Genomic DNA, 20,269 nt, shown 5'->3' on the forward strand with positions numbered 1-20,269 from the left:
GAAGACGTCTAAGAAGACCTCCAGGCGACACGAAGACTCCGACTCTAGCTTCAGTAGAGGCAGGTCCCCCAGGCGTGACGACCATGGGAATGGGAAAAAGGCTTCAGCCAAAAAGCGCCATCACTCGCGCTCCCCGAGACAGAGGTCGCCAAAATGCCAGGCCTGTGGGGCCACCCCACTTCCACATAAGCGACTTTGCCGAGTCTGCCTGAAGGACTACGCATCGGACAAAGAGTCCGAAAGCAGACAAGTGGCGGACCTCCTTAAAAAGGCGATAAAGGATTCTTTTGCGGAATTGGTAGCCACAATGCCGCCACAGCAGCCGGTGTCCCCTCCTCAGGACCATCCGGCTGAGGAGGTCTCCCCAGGGCCCTCCACAAGTGGAATGCCGCGCCCAGCGCCTGCTTCCTCCTCTAAACCTCAAGAAGAGAATGACGGCTCAGGTGACTCCTCTGACGACATGGAAGCATCTGGCTTTGCCTTTGCCATTGTCCAACCCTATGTACAAGCCGTAAAGCAGGCAATCGGCTGGGATGAACCCGAGACAGAGCTCAAAAAGTCTAAAGCCTTTTTTCCTCATCTCAAACGTCAGATTTCCGTTTTTCCTCTCATGGATGAAATTAAAGGCCTGATCGAGGAAGAGTGGAAGAGAACGGAGAAAATATTTTCCCTCAACCGTCTGGGGAAACTATACCCCCTCTCAGAGGCCGACTCCGCAATGCTTGAAGGCCCTCCAACAGTTGATGCAGCAGTGGTAAGATTAGCAAAGAACGTTACACTACCAATGGAGGACTCGACTTCATTCAAAGATCCTCTCGATAGGCGAATGGACCTAGACTTAAGGAAAGCTTACCAGATGGCGGGCAATGTCTGTAAACCCGCAATAGCCCTGACGTCAGTATCCAACGTGCTACGTGTGTGGACGGATAACATAGAGGCGGCCATCCAGCAGGAGGTGCCGAAGGAGGACATTATTAAGGCCTTAGATGAACTGAAACTTTCTGCAGACTTTATTGGAGAGGCTGCCATCGACTCAATTCGATGCTCCGCAAGATCCATGCTCCACACAGTATTAGCCAAGCGAGCCCTGTGGCTGAAGCCTTGGTCGGCAGATGTTGCGTCGAAACAGAATTGGTGCAAGATACCATTTGATGGAAAAGCCCTCTTCGGGGAAAAATTAGAGAAAGCCACCTCTCGCGTCACTGGTGGGAAATCGGGCCTGTTACCCCAAGACAGACGGCCCAGGCGCTCCAGGTCTTTTGCGCCTAGATTCCAGTACTCTAGGAATAAGGACTATCGTCAACCCAGGCAGGGAAAAGGCTTCAGACAAAACTGGAGGAGCACCCAGTCCACCTTCCTGAAAAACCGCAGACAGACAACAGCCTCTACTCCACAGGATCCCACTAAGTCTTTTTGATGCCAAGCCGTCCCAAGCAGTCCCTGTGGGAGCCAGACTTCAACTCTTCTCAAAGATCTGGGAGCAAGAGTGCAAGGATCCGTGGGTAGTTTCCACGATCAAATACGGTCATTTCTGGACGTTTTTAGACAAACCCCCCAAAGATTTCTTCTCTCCGACAGAGATGTCAAAGTCTCCTCAAAAAGCAGAAGCGCTGCAACAATATCTTCTCTCCTTGCAGGATCAGCAGGCGGTGGTTCCTGTACCCCCATCCGAAAGGTTTTCAGGGTTTTATTCGATTCGGCTAAATCGCTACATCTCCCTAGAAAGATTCAAGATGGAGTCATTACAAACGATCATTCGGGTAGTCCAACCGGGGGACTGGATGCTGTCCATAGACCTGCAGGATGCCTACCTGCATTTGCCTATACTCCCATCCTTCCAGAAGTATCTGAGGTTCGCAGTAGGCCAAGTGCATCTTCAATTTCGCAGTCTCCCCTTCGGCCTCTGTACATCTCCAAGAGTCTTCACGAAGACCCTGATCGCCTTCATAGCCCCTTTAAGAGAACAGGGGCTCAGAGTATACCACTATTTAGACGATCTTCTTCTCCTAGCGAAAGAGCCAGCCCAGCTACTGGAACACAGAGAAATTCTCTTGACAGCACTGACGAGATTCGGATGGAAGGTAAACCAGGAGAAGAGTCATCTTTCTCCAACCCAGGAAATGATCTACCTGGGAGCACTTTTCAACACAAAGAAGGGTACAGTGTCCCTTCCACCCCAGAAGGTGAAGTCTATCATCCGACAGATGAAGAATACGAGTTCCAGACCATATCTGACTGCCTCGAATTGCCTGAGCCTGATAGGCAGGATGTCATCTTGCATCCCGATGGTCCCTTAGGCCCATTGGCATTTGAGATATTTTCAATTGGAGTTCTTGAGGCAGTGGAACAAACGGTTTCTAGCTCAACACATATGCCTGACGACCCTGATGCTCAGAGGCCTCCATTGGTGGATGAAGAAACAAACTCTGACGAAGCCACGTGCGTTAGGGCATGTCAACTGGACCATAGTTACCACCGACGCCAGCTTAGCAGGCTGGGGCGCACACTGCAATCAAATTTCAGTGCAAGGCAGATGGTCTTTTCAGGCGACAGGCCTGGTGTCCAATATCCTGGAAATCCGGGCAGTCTACCGGGCATTTCTAGCCCTAGAGTTCGAGATCTCAGGGAAACCAGTGCTCTTACGGATGGACAACAGGGCCGCCGTATCCTACATACATCGTCAAGGAGGGACACACAGCAGACCCCTGCTAAGGGAAGTAGAGCCCATAATCCTGTGGGCAGAAAGAAATCTCGGGGATTTAAGGGCAGTTTACCTGCCAGGACGCCTCAACGTGCAAGCCGACCTCCTATCTCGCAAGTTCGTAGACGCCAACGAGTGGTCTCTTCACCCCAACATCTTCAATTGGGTAACAGACCACTGGGGGCTCCCCGAGCTGGACCTATTCGCAACTGCCAGCAATTCCAAGCTTCCGAGGTTCATCTCAAGGCTACCGCATCCCCAAGCGGAGGCAGTGGACGCTCTCACAGCCCCTTGGACATGCGATCTGGCCTATGCATTCCCGCCACGGCCTCTGATACCAAAACTCCTGGCGAGGGCAATGATCGAATCAACAATAGTAATAGCAGTTCTACCATACTGGCCGAGACGTCCCTGGTTTCCGACGGCAATGTTCCTGAGTATGCAACCCCCAGTCAAGATTCCTCTGATACCCTTCCTCCTGTCTCAGGGGTGTCACACTCATCCAGATCCAGGCAGGCTGAACCTTCACATCTGGCGACTGAAAGGCAAAAATTTGAATCTCTAGGTTGCTCCAGCGAAGTTATTGCTACCCTCCTAAGGGCTAGAAAGCCTTCCACAAACAGTATATACGGGAAAGTGTGGAACAAGTTCAGGTCCTTCATGTCTGACAAAAGCTGCGATCCGGAGCTTCCATCATCTTCTCAAATCCTTGATTTTTTGCAGGCAGGCCTAAACAAGGGTCTTGCCCTAAGTACATTAAAGGTACAAGTAGCAGCAATTTCATCGGCAACCAGGAAGAGGTGGGCCGAGGACCCACTAATAGTCCAATTCTTCAAGGCCGTCAGAAGAATCCGGCCGCCAACTAGGCAGTCTTTTCCCACCTGGGACCTCGCGGTCATCCTAGAATCCCTAGTCAATCCGCCCTTTGCCCCTTCGGGCTCAGCATCACTGTGGAATCTAACCTTGAAGCTTACATTTTTGATAGCCATAACATCGGGCAGACGGGTTTCAGAGCTCCAAGCTCTAGGAGCAGACGACAATCACATCGTGTTCTACCCCGACAGGGTGGAACTCAGGACAGTTCGGGGGTTTATCCCCAAAGTTGCATCATCCTTATCCATGTCGGAACCCTGGGCACTCCCAACATTCCTAGAGCAGGACTCAGGCTCTTTTCACGAGCTAGATATTGCTTCCACGCTGAAGCATTATCTCCAGGCCACAGCGCCTTTCAGAAACTCTTCCAAGTTGCTCATAATCCCCTAGGGGAAAAGAAAAGGTGAAGAGGCGTCAGCGAGAACAATCTCCTCATGGATTGTGAAACTAATTCATAAAGCGTACAGGGCAAGAGGTCTGGATCCTCCGTCGGCGATTAAGGCGCACTCCACGAGGGCAGTTTCTGCCTCTTGGGCAGCAAGGGCAAACGTGTCGATCGAGACCATCTGTAGGGCAGCGACCTGGTCGTCCCAACACACGTTTATGAAACATTACCGGGTGGACCCGGGAGCTCTCTCTTCGGTAGAGTTTGGCAGACAGGCGATCAAGTCAGCCGTCGCCTCCTCTATTTGTTAACCTTTGTTAATGATGTCCTTGTAATAAATTTTCTAAAAAGCATCCCACCCGTTTCAGCTAGTTATTTGTCACAGGTATGCTGCCATGGAGGCACCAGGAAAACGGAAAATTGTATCATACTTACCAGTAATTTTCCTTTCCTGGTGCCTATCCATGGCAGCATACGCTCCCACCCTCGGTTTTCTATATTACGGAGAATGTGGGGGCGGTGTTCACCGACTCTTTTATAATATTCACTATTCCTGAGGGAGGAGCCAAGGCGGAGCTTGTCACAGGTATGCTGCCATGGATAGGCACCAGGAAAGGAAAATTACTGGTAAGTATGATACAATTTTCCGTTTTTGCGCAAACCAATCAATCTACGTTTATTGCGATTTTTATTACCAAAAATATGTAGAAGAATACATATCAACCTAAACTGAGGAAAAACATTGGCTTTTTTAAAAACAAATTGGGGATATTTATTATAGCAAAATGTACAAAATATTGTTTTTTTTTTCCAAACTGTGCTCTTTTTTTGTTTAAAGCGCAAAAAAAAAAAACTGCAGAGATGATCAAATACCACCAAAAGAAAGCTCTATTTGTGGGAAAAAAGGACATTAATTTTGTTTGGGTACAGCATCGCACGACCACGCAATTGTCAGTTAAAGTGACGCAGTGCCGTATCGCAAAAAAGGGCCTGGTCATTGAGCAGCCAAATCTTCCGGGGCTGAAGTGGTTAGTGCTATTTTAATGTTTTAAATGTAAATATTTATCACTACTAACTGTAAAATTTAGGCTGATGCTAAAGTATTTTCATTATTATTTCCATTGATTCCAATCCATGTTTTATTACTGTTTTAACCAGTCCGGTGCAACCAGAAAGAGAATATGGAAAATGGGGTGAAAGTGGCAAGTGAAAAAAGAGATCTCATTTTAGAGACATGTGTAGTGGGCAGATAAATGCTTACACAAACTGTTTGCTTCTGAAAACTCTACAGTCCATTTAATCACTAAACTAGCAATGCTTAGCATGGCAACGCACAAAGAAAGATAGATTGCTATCAAGTGATTGTACAGCCAGTGTTTATGCAGTGACCATTTCCTTTTGACATCAAGTGTATTTAGCAGATGGTACTGTCAATTCAGTTAGGTGCTTATCCTTTCATGCATGTGCAAGCATATTTTAAAATGTACAAGTTCATGTATTATCTATGGGTTAAAAGCATGCAGCACAAGCGGGACTATATCAGAGGAGTTAAACTTCTGTAAACAACTAGCAGCGGTTGTGTAAATGCTATTTTCTTGACATAAATAACAGAAACATATGGCCAGAGACAGGAAGTGGGTGATACCTGGATAGATTGATATCTTGCTCGACAAGTGACTATTTATGACATGATTCTGGATGACAGTGAAAGAGGATGGGGGGAAACTAATGACTTTTTCATGAAGTCTCTGACAACATACATTTGACCACAAAAGGCAGCATTTCAAAAATGGATTCCCTGGTTTTGCAGTTAAAACATGATAAAAAAAAAGCATTATAATACAAGACTCAGTGGAATGGTTTCCACAAAATATTATGTGTTGTATTCACACTCAGAACCATAATCTTTATGTTTACACAAATTAACACTCAATTGAAGTAACACACTCAGACACATGCTTGATTATTTGTTAAATGTTTTATCATTTATATTGCCATCCATATTAATGGTGTATGCTGATTAGTGTTGCTCAAGAATATTCGTATTGCGAATATTCGGCTCGAATATGGCATATTCGAGTATTAGCGAATATCTCAAATTTCGCGGCCAATATTCGATATTCCGAATATTCATATTTTTTCAATTTTATTTTTAAAACAGATCACATCCTAGTGATCTCCATCGACGTCTAAAAGCATTGCTGGTATGATTAGAGACCCTGGGCCGAGTAGCTGAAGCGATCATTTTATATTGCCGAATATTCGCAATGCGAATATTCGGCAAAAGCAATATTGCGCGATTATTTTCTCCGCCCTTCTTTTGCATCAGAGCCAATCAGAGTTCTCCTACCACACTTGTCAGAGGTTAGCAACCTCCACAGCAACCAATAGGAACCTGCCTGCACGACCATTATATAAGATCACTCCCAGCAGTATTTCAGTGCAGATTCACAAGGTGGCTAGAGAGAGTGGAGTGTTTCTGTGTGATCTTACAGCTTACAGCATCAGCATTGTGCGTTCTTGCTATACTGATTTCAGTTCATATTCTCCTGATTCTAAACTGCTTTTTTCAAAGCAAAAGACCCAACAGCTTTTTTAAAAGCTAAGATGTTTGTTGTTTTGTCCAGCTTAGTGTAGCTTAGTGTTAGATAGATTTCTGTGTAGTTAGTGTAAGTGTACATTGTGTAAGTGTACATTTCTTTAAGGTAGCTTAGTTTAGTGTGTGTTTAGTGTCTGTGTTTTGTGTAAAAAAAAACAAAAAAAAACAAAAAAAAAAATTAGCTTTAGTTTATAGTCATATAAATTTGTGTAAGTAGTTAGTGTTTGTTTAGTGCATATTTTTTTTATTTTTTGTAGTCCTTGTCTTTGTCCTTGTCAGTTAGTGTAAAAAAAAAAAAAATTTTTTAGGTGTACTAGTTTTATTATAGTTTAGTAGCTGTCTGTCTACGTCTTTGTCTGCGTGCCTGTCTTTTTAAAAAAAAAAAAAATCCTTCCTCACATTTCCCCCCCCAATAAAGTTTACCCCCCCCACATCAGCAAGTATGAGCAGCATATGTGGCCGTGGCAGCAGGGGTAGGGGAGTTACTCCCAGTGCTGGGTCGCTGCCAGCATGGGGTACCTCTCGCGCCCCTACTAGTGGTAGAGGATCAGGTGGAAGGGGAGTCGGCCTCATCCGTGAGTTTTTTCCATCGGGCAGCCGCCCGATATTGCCTTCTCAGGCTCCAGTAGTGGTGGACTATATGGGGCACAGCAGTGCCACTGAGTCATCAGTCCCGACTCCCAGTAGCACCACCAGTACACCGGTGCCTTTAGTACCCACCCCCAGCCCCCAAGAGTCCAGCCTCTTACTGTTTGACAGCGACAGTGAGAGGGATATCTTGGGGGAGGCCATGCATCAGGCAGACATCCAGTTCTGTCCTGATGGTCAGGACCTTTTTGAAGGGATGATGGAGGAGGAGGATGGGGTACCTGCTGTCAGTATCCCAGAGACATCCCTTCCAAGTGGTGCTGGTGTTTTTGTGCAGGAAACACCCGCACCTAGTCAGACCCAGGCGTCGGTGAGGGGACAGCGGAGCCAGGCTAGCGGCTCCATGTCAGCTGGTTCCCTCAGACCACCACATTTCAGCCCTGGGTCTGACATATCTGGGGGCGAAGACGATGGTGACACAACATGGGTGCCACCTGCCAGTGCCTTGTTGGTTCACAGCAGCAGTGACGACGAGGAAGGTAGGCACCCTGGGGAAACGGTGCGCCAGGTCACCAGGGAGACCAGCGTCAGGGTCTCCACTGGTGATGGCAGCAGGAGGTGTCAGCAGCAGCAGCAGGCAGCTCCAGCTGTGCGCACCGAGTCCCAGCAGGTGCAAGTCAGCGTCACCCCATCTGACAGGAGGGCGGCGCTGAAGTCACCTGTCTGGGCCTACTTCACCCTGGTAGCAGATAACCCTACCTTGGCCATCTGCCCGATCTGTCGTGCCAGGGTGAAGAGAGGGAAGTGCTTGGCTCGGGTGGGTACCACAGCCCTGAACCAGCACCTGAGAATAAATCACTGGCGGGAGTATGACCAGATGAAGCGTGGTGGTGGTAGCAGCGCCACCACCACAAGTGAGCAGGGTACAGCAGCCCCTGCCACAGCTTCATCTGTTCCCAGCAGGTCATGCCCCCCCGCTCCCTCTAGTAGAGTACTGGTACCAGCAGCCAGACCTCTACTTCCACAGCACCCTCCTCGTCTGTGTCCTGCACTGCCGTCCGGCGCCAGGTGTCGCTTTCCGACGCCTTTGAAGGCACCACTCCCTTCCACCCTGGAGACCGACGTGTGCGTTCCCTCAATGGGCTCCTGGCAAGGGTTATTGCCCAACATCTGCTGCCCTTCAACATCGTTGACTGCAACCCCTTCAGGCAGATGTTGGAGCAGGCCCAACCCCAATGGCGTGTCCCCAGCCGCCATTTCTTTGCCAGGACTGGTGTCCCTGCCCTACACCAGCACATTGTGCAGAATGTAACCCTGTCACTGGATCACGCTGTCAGCGACAGCCATCCATTGTGCATCTCACAATGGATGGCTGGACCAGCAGGCATGGGCAGGGGCGCTACATCAGTTTCACGGCCCATTGGGTTTCCCTCCGAGGCGCCGGGGAGGGATCAGCGGCATCAGATTTTGCTGGTCTCCGTCAATCCACTGTCTCCGCAGCTGCTGAGCCTCCCAGCAAGCGCCCCCGTAGCTACTCAAGTGTGGGGCACGTGCGCTGTCAGGCCGTGCTCCAGCTTGTTAGTTTAGGGGACCGGAGACACACTGGACAAGAAGTGCTGACCGCACTTCAGGCTCAGGTCCAGAAGTGGCTGACACCCCGAAGGCTCCAGGCAGGTATGGTTGTCTGTGACAACGGCAGCAACCTACTCTCCGCCCTCCAGGCTGGCAGTCTGACCCACATGCCCTGTCTGGCACATGTCCTCAACCTTGTGGTGCAGAAGTTCCTGCGCACCTATCCCGGGTTGAGTGACATTGTGCTAAGGGTGCGTAGGATTGCCAGCCACTTCAGGCGCTCCCCAACCGCTACCGCGTTCCTGTCCAAGTTGCAGCGGGACAAGAGCCTGCCCCTTCAGAGGCTGATTGTGGACAGTGTGACGCGGTGGAACTCCACCCTCCACATGCTGGAGAGGTTGTGGGAGCAGCGAAGGGCGGTGAAGGAATACCTGCTGGATCAAAGGCACTGCCGGGCCATCACAAACCCTCCCGTACATCACCAGTGCGGTGTGGGGGCAGATACACCAGGTCTGCCATGTGTTGGCCCCTTTCGAGCAGGCGACCAAGATGGTGAGCAGGGAGCATGTCGGCCTCAATGACGTGCTCCCTATAGTGTTCCTGCTGGACAGGGCACTAGATCGCCTGCTCGAAGCTGGGGAGAGTGCCTTGATGGAGCAGGAGGAGGCAACACTGCACCACCAAGACCAGGCCCAGGACGAGGAGGAGGAGGATGATGATGATGAGGAGGTTACTGGTGTCGTCCTGGAGTCAGGGCCTGGTCAGGAGGGAGAGCCGGTGTTGGGGGCACCGATAGTCCGGGGGTTGGGCAACTCTGAGCACGAGCAGCAGCGCCTCTAGCATGAAGAGTCGGACGTCATGGACCCGGGCAGCCATGAGGAGTCACAGCGGGCTGTGCTCTTCCCCATGTCTACCCACATGCTGAGATGCCTCAGGAGGGACCCCCGGGTTCAGACTATCAAGGAGAGGGATGAATTTTGGATGGCCACCCTTTTAGATCCAAGGTGCAAGGGGAAACTGGAGCAGTTCCTCCCAGCCAGCCGGAGGCAGCTCTGGATGGAGGAACTGCAGGCACGCATAGTCAGCCGGTTGGAGCAGGCAACTCCCCGGCCTCCAGTTGTCCCCCCTCATCTCACCCAGCAGGTGGCTGCACCCAGCAGCAGCAGCAGCAGCTGAGCAGGGGACCTAATGGGTGAGATGAGGATGTTCTTCCAATCTGAGCGACCCAGTACCAGCAGCAGCAGCAGTCACCACCAGCGGCTGGCCCACATGGTGGCAGACTACATGGCGTCCATCGGTGCTTCTGACAGTATGAGCACCGACGACCCCATGGAGTACTGGGTTGCCAGATTGGACACCTGCCGCGAGCTCGCTCAGTATGCGCTGGAGTTATTGTCTTGCCCCCCCTCCAGCGTATTATCTGAGCGGACATTCAGCGCGGCAGGTGGGGTGGACACGGACAAGAGGACCCGTCTGTCCACAGACTCCGTGGACAGACTCACATTCATCAAGATGAATGAGTCCTGGATCGGCGGTGACTTTCTGGCACCCGCCGTCGGTTCAGGGCGCTGAAGGATCCCTATTCATTCCATGATGTATTTACAGTGATGAAAATAAGTATTTGAACACCTGAGAAAATCAATGTTAATATTTGGTACAGTAGCCTTTGTTTGCAATTACAGAGGTCAAACGTTTCTTGTAGTTTTTCACCAGGTTTGCACACACAGGAGGAGGGATTTTGGCCCACTCCTCCAAACAGATCTTCTCTAGATCAGTCAGGTTTCTGGGCTGTCGCTGAGAAACACGGAGTTTGAGCTCCCTCCAAAGATTCTCTATTGGGTTTAGGTCTGGAGACTGGCTAGGCCACGCCAGAACCTTGATATGCTTCTTACAGAGCTTGGTTATCCTGGCTGTGTGCTTCGGGTCATTGTCATGTTGGAAGACCCAGCCTCGACCCATCTTCAAAGCTCTAACTGAGGGAAGGAGGTTGTTGCCCAAAATCTCGCAATACATGGCCCCGGTCATCCTCTCCTTAATACAGTGCAGTCGCCCTGTCCCATGTGCAGAAAAACACCCCCAAAGCATGATGCTACCACCCCCATGCTTCACAGTAGGGATGGTGTTCTTGGGAGGGTACTCATCATTCTTCTTCCTCCAAACACAGTTAGTGGAATTATGACCAAAAAGTTCTATTTTGGTCTCATCTGACCACATGACTTTCTCCCATGACTCCTCTGGATCATCCAAATGGTCATTGGCAAACTTAAGACGGGCCTTGACATGTGCTGGTTTAAGCAGGGGAACCTTCCGTGCCATGCATGATTTCAAACCATGACGTCTTAGTGTATTACCAACAGTAACCTTGGAAACGGTGGTCCCAGCTCTTTTCAGGTCATTGACCAGCTCCTCCCGTGTAGTCCTGGGCTGATTTCTCACCTTTCTTAGGATCATTGAGACCCCACGAGGTGAGATTTTGCATGGAGCCCCAGTCCGAGGGAGATTGACAGTCATGTTTAGCTTCTTCCATTTTCTAATGATTGCTCCAACAGTGGACCTTTTTTCACCAAGCTGCTTGGCAATTTCCCCGTAGCCCTTTCCAGCCTTGTGGAGGTGTACAATTTTGTCTCTAGTGTCTTTGGACAGCTCTTTGGTCTTGGCCATGTTAGTAGTTGGATTCTTACTGATTGTATGGGGTGGACAGGTGTCTTTATGCAGCTAATGACCTCAAACAGGTGCATCTAATTTAGGATTATAAATGGAGTGGAGGTGGACATTTTAAAGGCAGACTAACAGGTCTTTGGGGGATATAATTCTAGCTGATAGACAGATGTTCAAATACTTATTTGCAGCTGTATCATACAAATAAATAGTTAAAAAATCATAAATTGTGATTTCTGGAAAAACATTTTTTTGATTATGTCTCTCACAGTGGACATGCACCTACGATGACAATTTCAGACCCCTCCATGATTTCCAAGTGGGAGAACTTGCAAAATAGCAGGGTGTTCAAATACTTATTTTCCTCACTGTATACCTTTGAAACTCATAGTGGGCAGGTAGTGTTAAGGGCATAAATATTTCCATGCTGTGTCATTAAGCCACTATAAGGAGTCCTGATGCTGCTGCCTCATTATTTTGAAAAGTAATTGCTCATCATGAATTTAAAAAGTCATGTATAGCATAGAAATAACGTTAATCAAACTTTTAAATTATGAGGCACTATGGTATAGTCAGGCTACAGCTACTTAAAGCCTGTGTCATTCTGCTTTTCGAATTTAATCACCATGCTACTGCAACTTCAAGCTTTTGTAATTTTGCCACCATATGGGCTCCTACTGCTAATGCCAAAAGGCTGAGTGATTATGTACCGATATATTACTCATACTGCTGCTGTCACCTTTTGTCCGAGAGATTTGCCACTTTCTATTACTACTGCTGATGGCATCTCTTGCCCAAGCTATTTGCCATTTTTATTACTCTTACCGCTGCTGCTGCTGCTTATGATGGCACAACTTGCCCGAGTGATTTGTCATTTTTATTACTCTTACCACTGCTGCTGTTCATGGCACCTCTTGCCCGAGTGATTTGACACTATATTGTCTAATATTACTACTACTGCTGCTGCTCACAACACCAATGTCACGAGTTATTTTCCACTCTATACTACTATTACCACTGCTGCTGCTGTTCATCATGGCACCTCTTGTCCCAGTGATTTGACACTATATTGTCTACTACTACTACTACTGCTGCTGCTCAGTCACGACACCTATGTCACAAGTTATTTGCCACTCTATACTACTATTACCACTGCTGCTGCTGCTGTTCATCATGGCACCTCTTGTCCGAGTGATTTGCCATTTTTATTACTCTTACCACTGCTGCTGTTCATGGCACCTCTTGCCCGAGTGATTTGACACTATATTGTCTAATATTACTACTACTGCTGCTGCTCACGACACCTATGTCACGAGTTATTTGCCACTCTATACTACTATTACCACTGCTGAGGCTACTGTTCATCATGGTACCTCTTGACCGAGTGATTTGACACTATATTGTCTAATATTACTACTACTGCTGCTGCTCACGACACCTATGTCACAAGTTATTTGCCACTCTATACTACTATTACCACTACTGCTGCTGCTGTTCATCATGGCACCTCTTGTCCCAGTGATTTGACACTATATTGTCTAATATTACTACTACTGCTGCTGCTCACGACACCTATGTCACAAGTTATTTGCCACTCTATACTACTATTACCACTGCTGCTGCTGCTGTTCATCATGGCACCTCTTGTCCGAATGATTTGACACTATATTGTCTAATATTACTACTACTGTTGCTGCTCACGACACCTATGTCACAAGTTATTTGCCACTCTATACTACTATTACCACTGCTGCTGCTGCTGTTCATCATGGCACCTCTTGTCCGAGTGATTTGACACTATATTGTCTAATATTACTACTACTGCTGCTGCTCACGACACCTATATCACGAGTTATTTGCCACTCTATACTACTATTACCACTGCTGAGGCTACTGTTCATCATGGCACCTCTTGTCCCAGTGATTTGACACTATATTGTCTAATATTACTACTACTGCTGCTGCTCACGACACCTATGTCACAAGTTATTTGCCACCTTATACTACTATTACCACTGCTGCTGCTGCTGTTCATCATGGCACCTCTTGTCCGAGTGATTTGACACTATATTGTCTAATATTACTACTACTGCTGCTGCTCACGACACCTATGTCACAAGTTATTTGCCACTCTATACTACTATTACCACTACTGCTGCTGCTGTTCATCATGGCACCTCTTGTCCCAGTGATTTGACACTATATTGTCTAATATTACTACTACTGCTGCTGCTCACGACACCTATGTCACAAGTTATTTGCCACTCTATACTACTATTACCACTACTGCTGCTGCTGCTGTTCATCATGGCACCTCTTGTCCCAGTGATTTGACACTATATTGTCTAATATTACTACTACTGCTGCTGCTCACGACACCTATGTCACAAAATATTTTCCACTCTATACTACTATTACCACTACTGCTGCTGCTGTTCATCATGGCACCTCTTGTCCCAGTGATTTGACACTATATTGTCTAATATTACTACTACTGCTGCCGCTCACGACACCTATGTCACAAGTTATTTGCCACTCTATACTACTATTATCACTGCTGCTGCTGCTGTTCATCATGGCACCTCTTGTCCCAGTGATTTGACACTATATTGTCTACTACTACTACTGCTGCTGCTCAGTCACGACACCTATGTCACGAGTTATTTGCCACTCTATACTACTATTACCACTGCTGCTGCTGCTGCTGTTCATCATGGCACCTCTTGTCCCAGTGATTTGACACTATATTGTCTACTACTACTACTGCTGCTGCTCAGTCACGACACCTATGTCACAAGTTATTTGCCACTCTATACTACTATTACTACTGCTGCTGCTGCTGCTGTTGATCATGGCACCTCTTGTCCCAGTGATTTGACACTATATTGTCTACTACTACTACTGCTGCTGCTCAGTCACGACACCTATGTCACAAGTTATTTGCCACTCTATACTACTATTACCACTGCTGCTGCTACTGTTCATCATGTTACCTCTTGCCCGAGTGATTTGACACTATATTGTCTAATATTACTACTACTGCTGCTGCTCACGACACCGATGTCACGAGTTATTTGCCACTCTATACTACTATTACCACTGCTGCTGCTGCTGTTCATCATGGCACCTTTTTCCAGAGTGATAAAACACTATATTGTCTACTATTACTACTACTGCTGCTGCTGCTCAGACACCTATGTCACAAGTTATTTGGCACTATATACTACTATTACCACTACTGCTGCTGTAAAGTCTTGCCCAAGTGTTTAGATGCTATCTAGTACTATTACCACTACTGCTTGTAAATGTTGCCTGTGTGATAATTACATTATATTTTAATACTACTGCTGCTGCCTTCATGCTGAGTAATGCTTCATGACCTCTCTGGCACAGCGGATCCACCAACAGCCTCCGCTACAAGCTACCAGACCGGATCGTAACAGCAAGTGTGACTAAAACACTGTACTTTATGTTAAACCCTGGTTTGCGGCCTTTATACTGCAACCATTAGCCTGTCTGCAAGAGGAAATCTGCACTCTCTCTCTCTTTCTCGCTCTCTCTCTCTATATCTATATATATATTGTTGCTTTTGTTATATTCATTTTTCAACAGTTTAGTTAGTGTTAGTCGTGTCTGTGTCCTTGCATTTTAGTTTGTCTTAGGTTTGTGTTAAATAAAATAATAGTATAAAATGTTTTTGGTTATTATGAAGTTAGATGTGTTGATGTTGATGTTGATGTGTTAGATGTGAAGTTAGATGTGTTGAAAAACCTACCAATCTCAATAAGAAAGAAAACATTAAAAAAAAAACATTTTTTATTAAAAGAAAAAAAAATCAAATGTAATTCTGCATGAGCTTCTGAAGCTCTGCCATCTCAGCAAAATTATTTCTCTGCTGTTGCTCCAGCTGCTGATTTTGGAGGTCCAGAAACCGCATTTTCCGCTGATTTCGCAGAATTTTGTCTTGGGTGCTCTGGATGACAATTTGTTTTTCCATCATCTTTTTCAAAGCTGTTAGGATATAAGAAAAAAACATTTGGATTTCAAAGACCGTTACCAAATAAATAAAATATTTATGTTGCTTATTAAACAATCATTATCATGTATACACAATTGTTATGTGTCTAGCACATATACTTCTATCATAAATACCATATTATTGTTCTGAAATCTGACGGGTGCGCTTTAAATGCTGTCCATTTTTATATCTACATCTTATTGTTGAAATGTTATTAATCTTTGTGCACATATTTACCCTCCTGACTGAGGCTCACAGGAACCGTCTCATCCTCCTGCTCCTCTTCTCCTTCACCCGATACACCACCAGAAGTTGGGGGGGGTTGCAGCTCCTCCTCTTGCTCCTCAACAGGAGCTGGGGGTGGCGACTGGGAGGGCCCTGGGTGCTCCTCATCCCTCTCCTCCTCTGCATCCTCCTCCTGCTCCTCCTGCTCCTCCTCTTCATCCTCCTCCTCTGCGGCCTGTCGCCTTGTGCGCTTGGGGCGCACAGATGGTAGAGGAGCTCCTATAATAACACAATGTTCATATATGTAAAAAAAATATTCTAATAACGTATGCAAATTCTGTGTACTCTGCTATATTGTATATGAATAAAAAATGTATTTATATTCACAGTTAACCAATGGGATAATGTTATATTAAAGAGTCTTGTGGGCACTACAGGGGACTGAGTGTGAGCTGGGCTGCCACCATGGTAAAATGAGCTGTTTTTGTTTCCTTTGTTTTGTTCAGACAATCTCATGTTAAAAAAAGGGCCTGATGGAGTACACAGGATTACTATGTTAACCCCACGCCTACCACAGGAATTTAGTGGTAATCTATATATATAAAACTCAACGTGTGTGTATATGTATGTATGTATGTATGTTCCAGCATCACGTCCAGACGGCTAAAGATATTAACATGAAACTTGGCACACATGTTACTTATATGTCAGCAACAAACATAGGATAGGTGGTTTAACCCTTACCCACCCCCATTTGCCATGGTCGGGGTTTTTCTTTAAAGTCCCATTCAACTCTATGGGAAATACATGTTACTTCATAACTGCTGTAGATATTTCGATAACACTTGGTCACATGTTACTTATATGTCCACTTAAACTATAGGATAGTTAATCTATCCCTTAACTACCCCCATTTGTGAGGGTCAGGGTTTTTGTTTAAAGTCCCATGCAAATCAATGGGAAATGTATGTTCCCACATAACTTCTGTACGCCTGGAGATATTTCAATAATACCTGGTACACATATTACTTATATGCCAAATAAAAATATATGACAGTTAAATTAACCCTTACCTACACCCTTATATAAAAGATGGGTTTTTGTTTCAAGTCCCATGCAAGTATATGGGACTGTGGTCTCTTCATTTTCCTACCCAAAAGGTTAAGATAGGAAGACCGGGCAACGCCGGGTATTCAGCTAGTTGAGTTATAAAATACCACCCCTTCCCCTTTAACCCACCACACTACCACTTTAATGCCATGGTTTAACTTGATGGAATAATGATAGAAAAGGGGGAGAAGGTTTCAATTCCCCCTTTTCTCATGGGAAAGCAGCAGGACTTAATAAAATTAGTAGTGACGGTTTCAAGTTCCCCTTTTGGGAACCTAATAGGGCTCTTTAGGTGTAAGCTGGTCCTCGTGTGGCCTAGTTAGCTGGAAAACATATTTTTCCCGTTTTTTTGGTGAACACAAGGTGATCACGCGGCCTACACATGCTTTTCCCGCACTTTTTAGGCCTGTGGGCCTGCTACCAGTTGGTTCAGGAAAAATCCAGTGTTAGTTAGGGGTATATAAGTAGGGTTTCCGTCAGCCTTGCTCTCAGTCGCCTCAGTGACGGGACTGTGGTGTTCCCCTCCCCCCCCCCCTTTTTTCTTTTCTTTTTGTCGCGGCTGCTAATTATGTGGGATGGTCACCTTTGTTTTTTTTTAAAAAAATAATAAAAAAAAAATAATTATACAAAGGGTGACAAATCTGTTTAGTTTAGTTGTTGTTGGATACATTTTAAAGTTGGAATATATTTAGGTACAGCCTGAGCCGTAGTGACTAGTCTGTTTTTTAAGTTATTAAAGTATTTATTTAAAATATATGTCTGAAATCCAATAATAAAGCAGCCTCGGCCAGTATTAGTACATTAATGGGGTGTCTTGTTTATTTAGTTTAATTATAGTTAATAAGTGTTCCTGTCTGCTGTCCCATGTCTTTTTTCAACAGTACTATGAATACCTTGGGTGGTGATATATGTTACCACAACATGGCGTCTGGGTTAACAACATCTGCCCTAAGGTTAATTACATATGACCTTACATAACTGTCACCAATAACTTACCTGGATAGAATTCATCCCGGATCTTTGTGACCTGGCCCATGTGGCGCCTCTTTAGGTCCGACCACTTTTTTAAGATGGCCATGCGGTCATGTGTGCCGCCATGCACATTTTTTAACTCCCGCATTAGGGAGCTGACTATTTTTTTTTTCCTGCTGCCTGCGGATCTGGTCATATCCCTGTTGCAGGAACCTCTGCAAGATGAAGAACAAAGTATATTATAATACTTTTGTTTAAACCCTTATGGATATATGACGTAAATGTATGGTATTCAACAATTGGAAGCATTCTCGCCTTATTAATCAATGACAGGGGTAACATGACAGATTTTATATCTTGCCATTTTGGTCGCCACCTTTTTTGCATAAATATAGCAGCCATTATCATTTGCATAATTATGTATATATGAGTAACAACAACACAGGATACACGTATAGGGGAGAAATGAGTTGCTATTCATCTGACCGCTATAATTATTTTTTGACCCTTATACTGGGCCTGTACAATAGATTATTTTTTTTCATCCCTATCTTTATATAGGAACAATAATATGTTTGTTTCTTTTGACTTTTTGATGAATTAATTTTGAATAAATAATGGAGTTGATGCTATTTAAAAACTACAACTACCAGCATGCTCTGATACACCATGTAGCTCACCGTCACCAGCTGTACAACAATTATACTTTAACTCCCAGCATGCCTGGACAGTTAATGGCTGTCCGGTAATACTGGGGAGTTGTATTGCAACAGCTGTAGGCTCCGTTTAGGAAACAGTGCCGTACCAGACGTTTTTTTTTATTGTGGAGGGGAGGGTGGCTATGTAGGGGTATGTGTATATGTTGTGTTTTTTAATTTTTATTTAGTGTGGTGTAGTGTTTTTATGGTACAGTCAGAGGGGCGTGGGGTTCACAGTAGTTTCCCGCTGAGGGTTTGAGCTGCAGCACCAAATTTGCTTCAGCTAGAAGCAGACTGTATGCCCCAGCCCATGTGAATGTACCCTGTACATTCACATTGGGGGAGAGGGGGGGTTATTGCAGCCAGTTGCATGCAGGGAGTTGTAGTTTTGCAACAGCTGGAGGCACAATGGTTGCAAAACACTGCAAGTTTGTTACCTAACTCAGGGTTTCAAGACCAGTGCGCCTCCAGCTGTTGCAAAACTACTACTCCCATCAGGCATGGTCTGTCAGTGCATGCTAAGAATTTTACTTTTGCTGCATCTAGAGTGCCACAGTTTAGAGACCCGTGTATAGTGAAAAACTGAGCTTTTGCTGATCGGCCCACAGGCCAACTCTACCTTTTTAACTGCCTGGCCATCCTCGTTTGGCCCTGCCCCAACTCCAGCTAAGCAGGTAAAAAATCTGGGTATAATTTTTGATGCTGAACTAAGCTTCGTACCTCACGCAAAATATTGCATAAAATCAGCCAACTATCATCTGCAATTATTACGGAAAATTAAGAATCTTTTCACTCAGCACAACCGTATGATCTTAGTTCATGGACTTATCCACTCTAGGTTAGATTGTTCTAATGTTTTCTTTCTAGGGCTCCCACAGAAGTGGATAAAACGATTGCAGATTACACAGAATCATGCTGCAAGACTAGTCACAAACTGCCCAAGGCGGAATCACATCTCCCCGGTGCTTAAGAATCTACACTGGCTCCCGATAGCAAAACGGGTTGAGTTCAAGGCACTCTGTCTGGTGTTTCGGGCCTATTGGCAACTAGGTCCGATGTACTTATCGAATATGACACAACACTACTGTCCACCCAGAGAGCTTCGCTCTACTGACGCCCTGTTAGCAATTATTCAATCTAGTCGATCAGCTTCAAAAGGTGGCCGCCGGCTCCAAACAATGGGGAACTCTCTTTGGAACCAGCTCCCTCATCAGCTCCGAGCATCCTCCTCCTTGATGGCCTTCCGTAAGGGCTTGAAAACACTTCTTTTTTCACAAGCCTACAGATAGAGACTTGGCCTTCCAAGCCCTTAGCAGGACGCTGCCTTAATCCCAGGCTGCGGTCCATAGTCAGGGAGTAGGGATAGGCTTTTTGTGCCCTGACACCCCCCCCCCCTTCTTTTTATATTTCTGTTTATTTATTGTCTGTTCCCCTCTTTTACTTCGATGTCCTAGTTTCTTCTTTTTGCTCTTGGGAACTGGATACTAGTGTTGCTCACGAATATTCGCATTGCGAATATTCGGCTCGAATATGCCATATTCGAGTATTCGCAAATGTTTCGAATTTCGCGGTCAATATTCGCTATTCCGAATATTCAGATTTTTTCAATTTTATTTTTAGAACAGATCACATCCTAGAGATCTCCATCGACGTCTAAAAGCATTGCTGGTATGATTAGAGACCCTGGGCCGAGTAGCTGAAGCGATCATTTTATATTGCTGAAAATTCGCAATGCGATTATTCGGCAATAGGAATATTGCGCTATTATTTTCTTCGCCCTTCTTCTGCATCAGAGCGATTTTTTCAATTTTATTTTTAAAACAGATCACATCCTAGTGATCTCCATCGACGTTTAAAAGCATTGCTGGTA

Source organism: Rana temporaria, chromosome 5 (assembly GCF_905171775.1).
Source record: "Rana temporaria chromosome 5, aRanTem1.1, whole genome shotgun sequence".
NCBI lineage: Eukaryota > Metazoa > Chordata > Amphibia > Anura > Ranidae > Rana > Rana temporaria.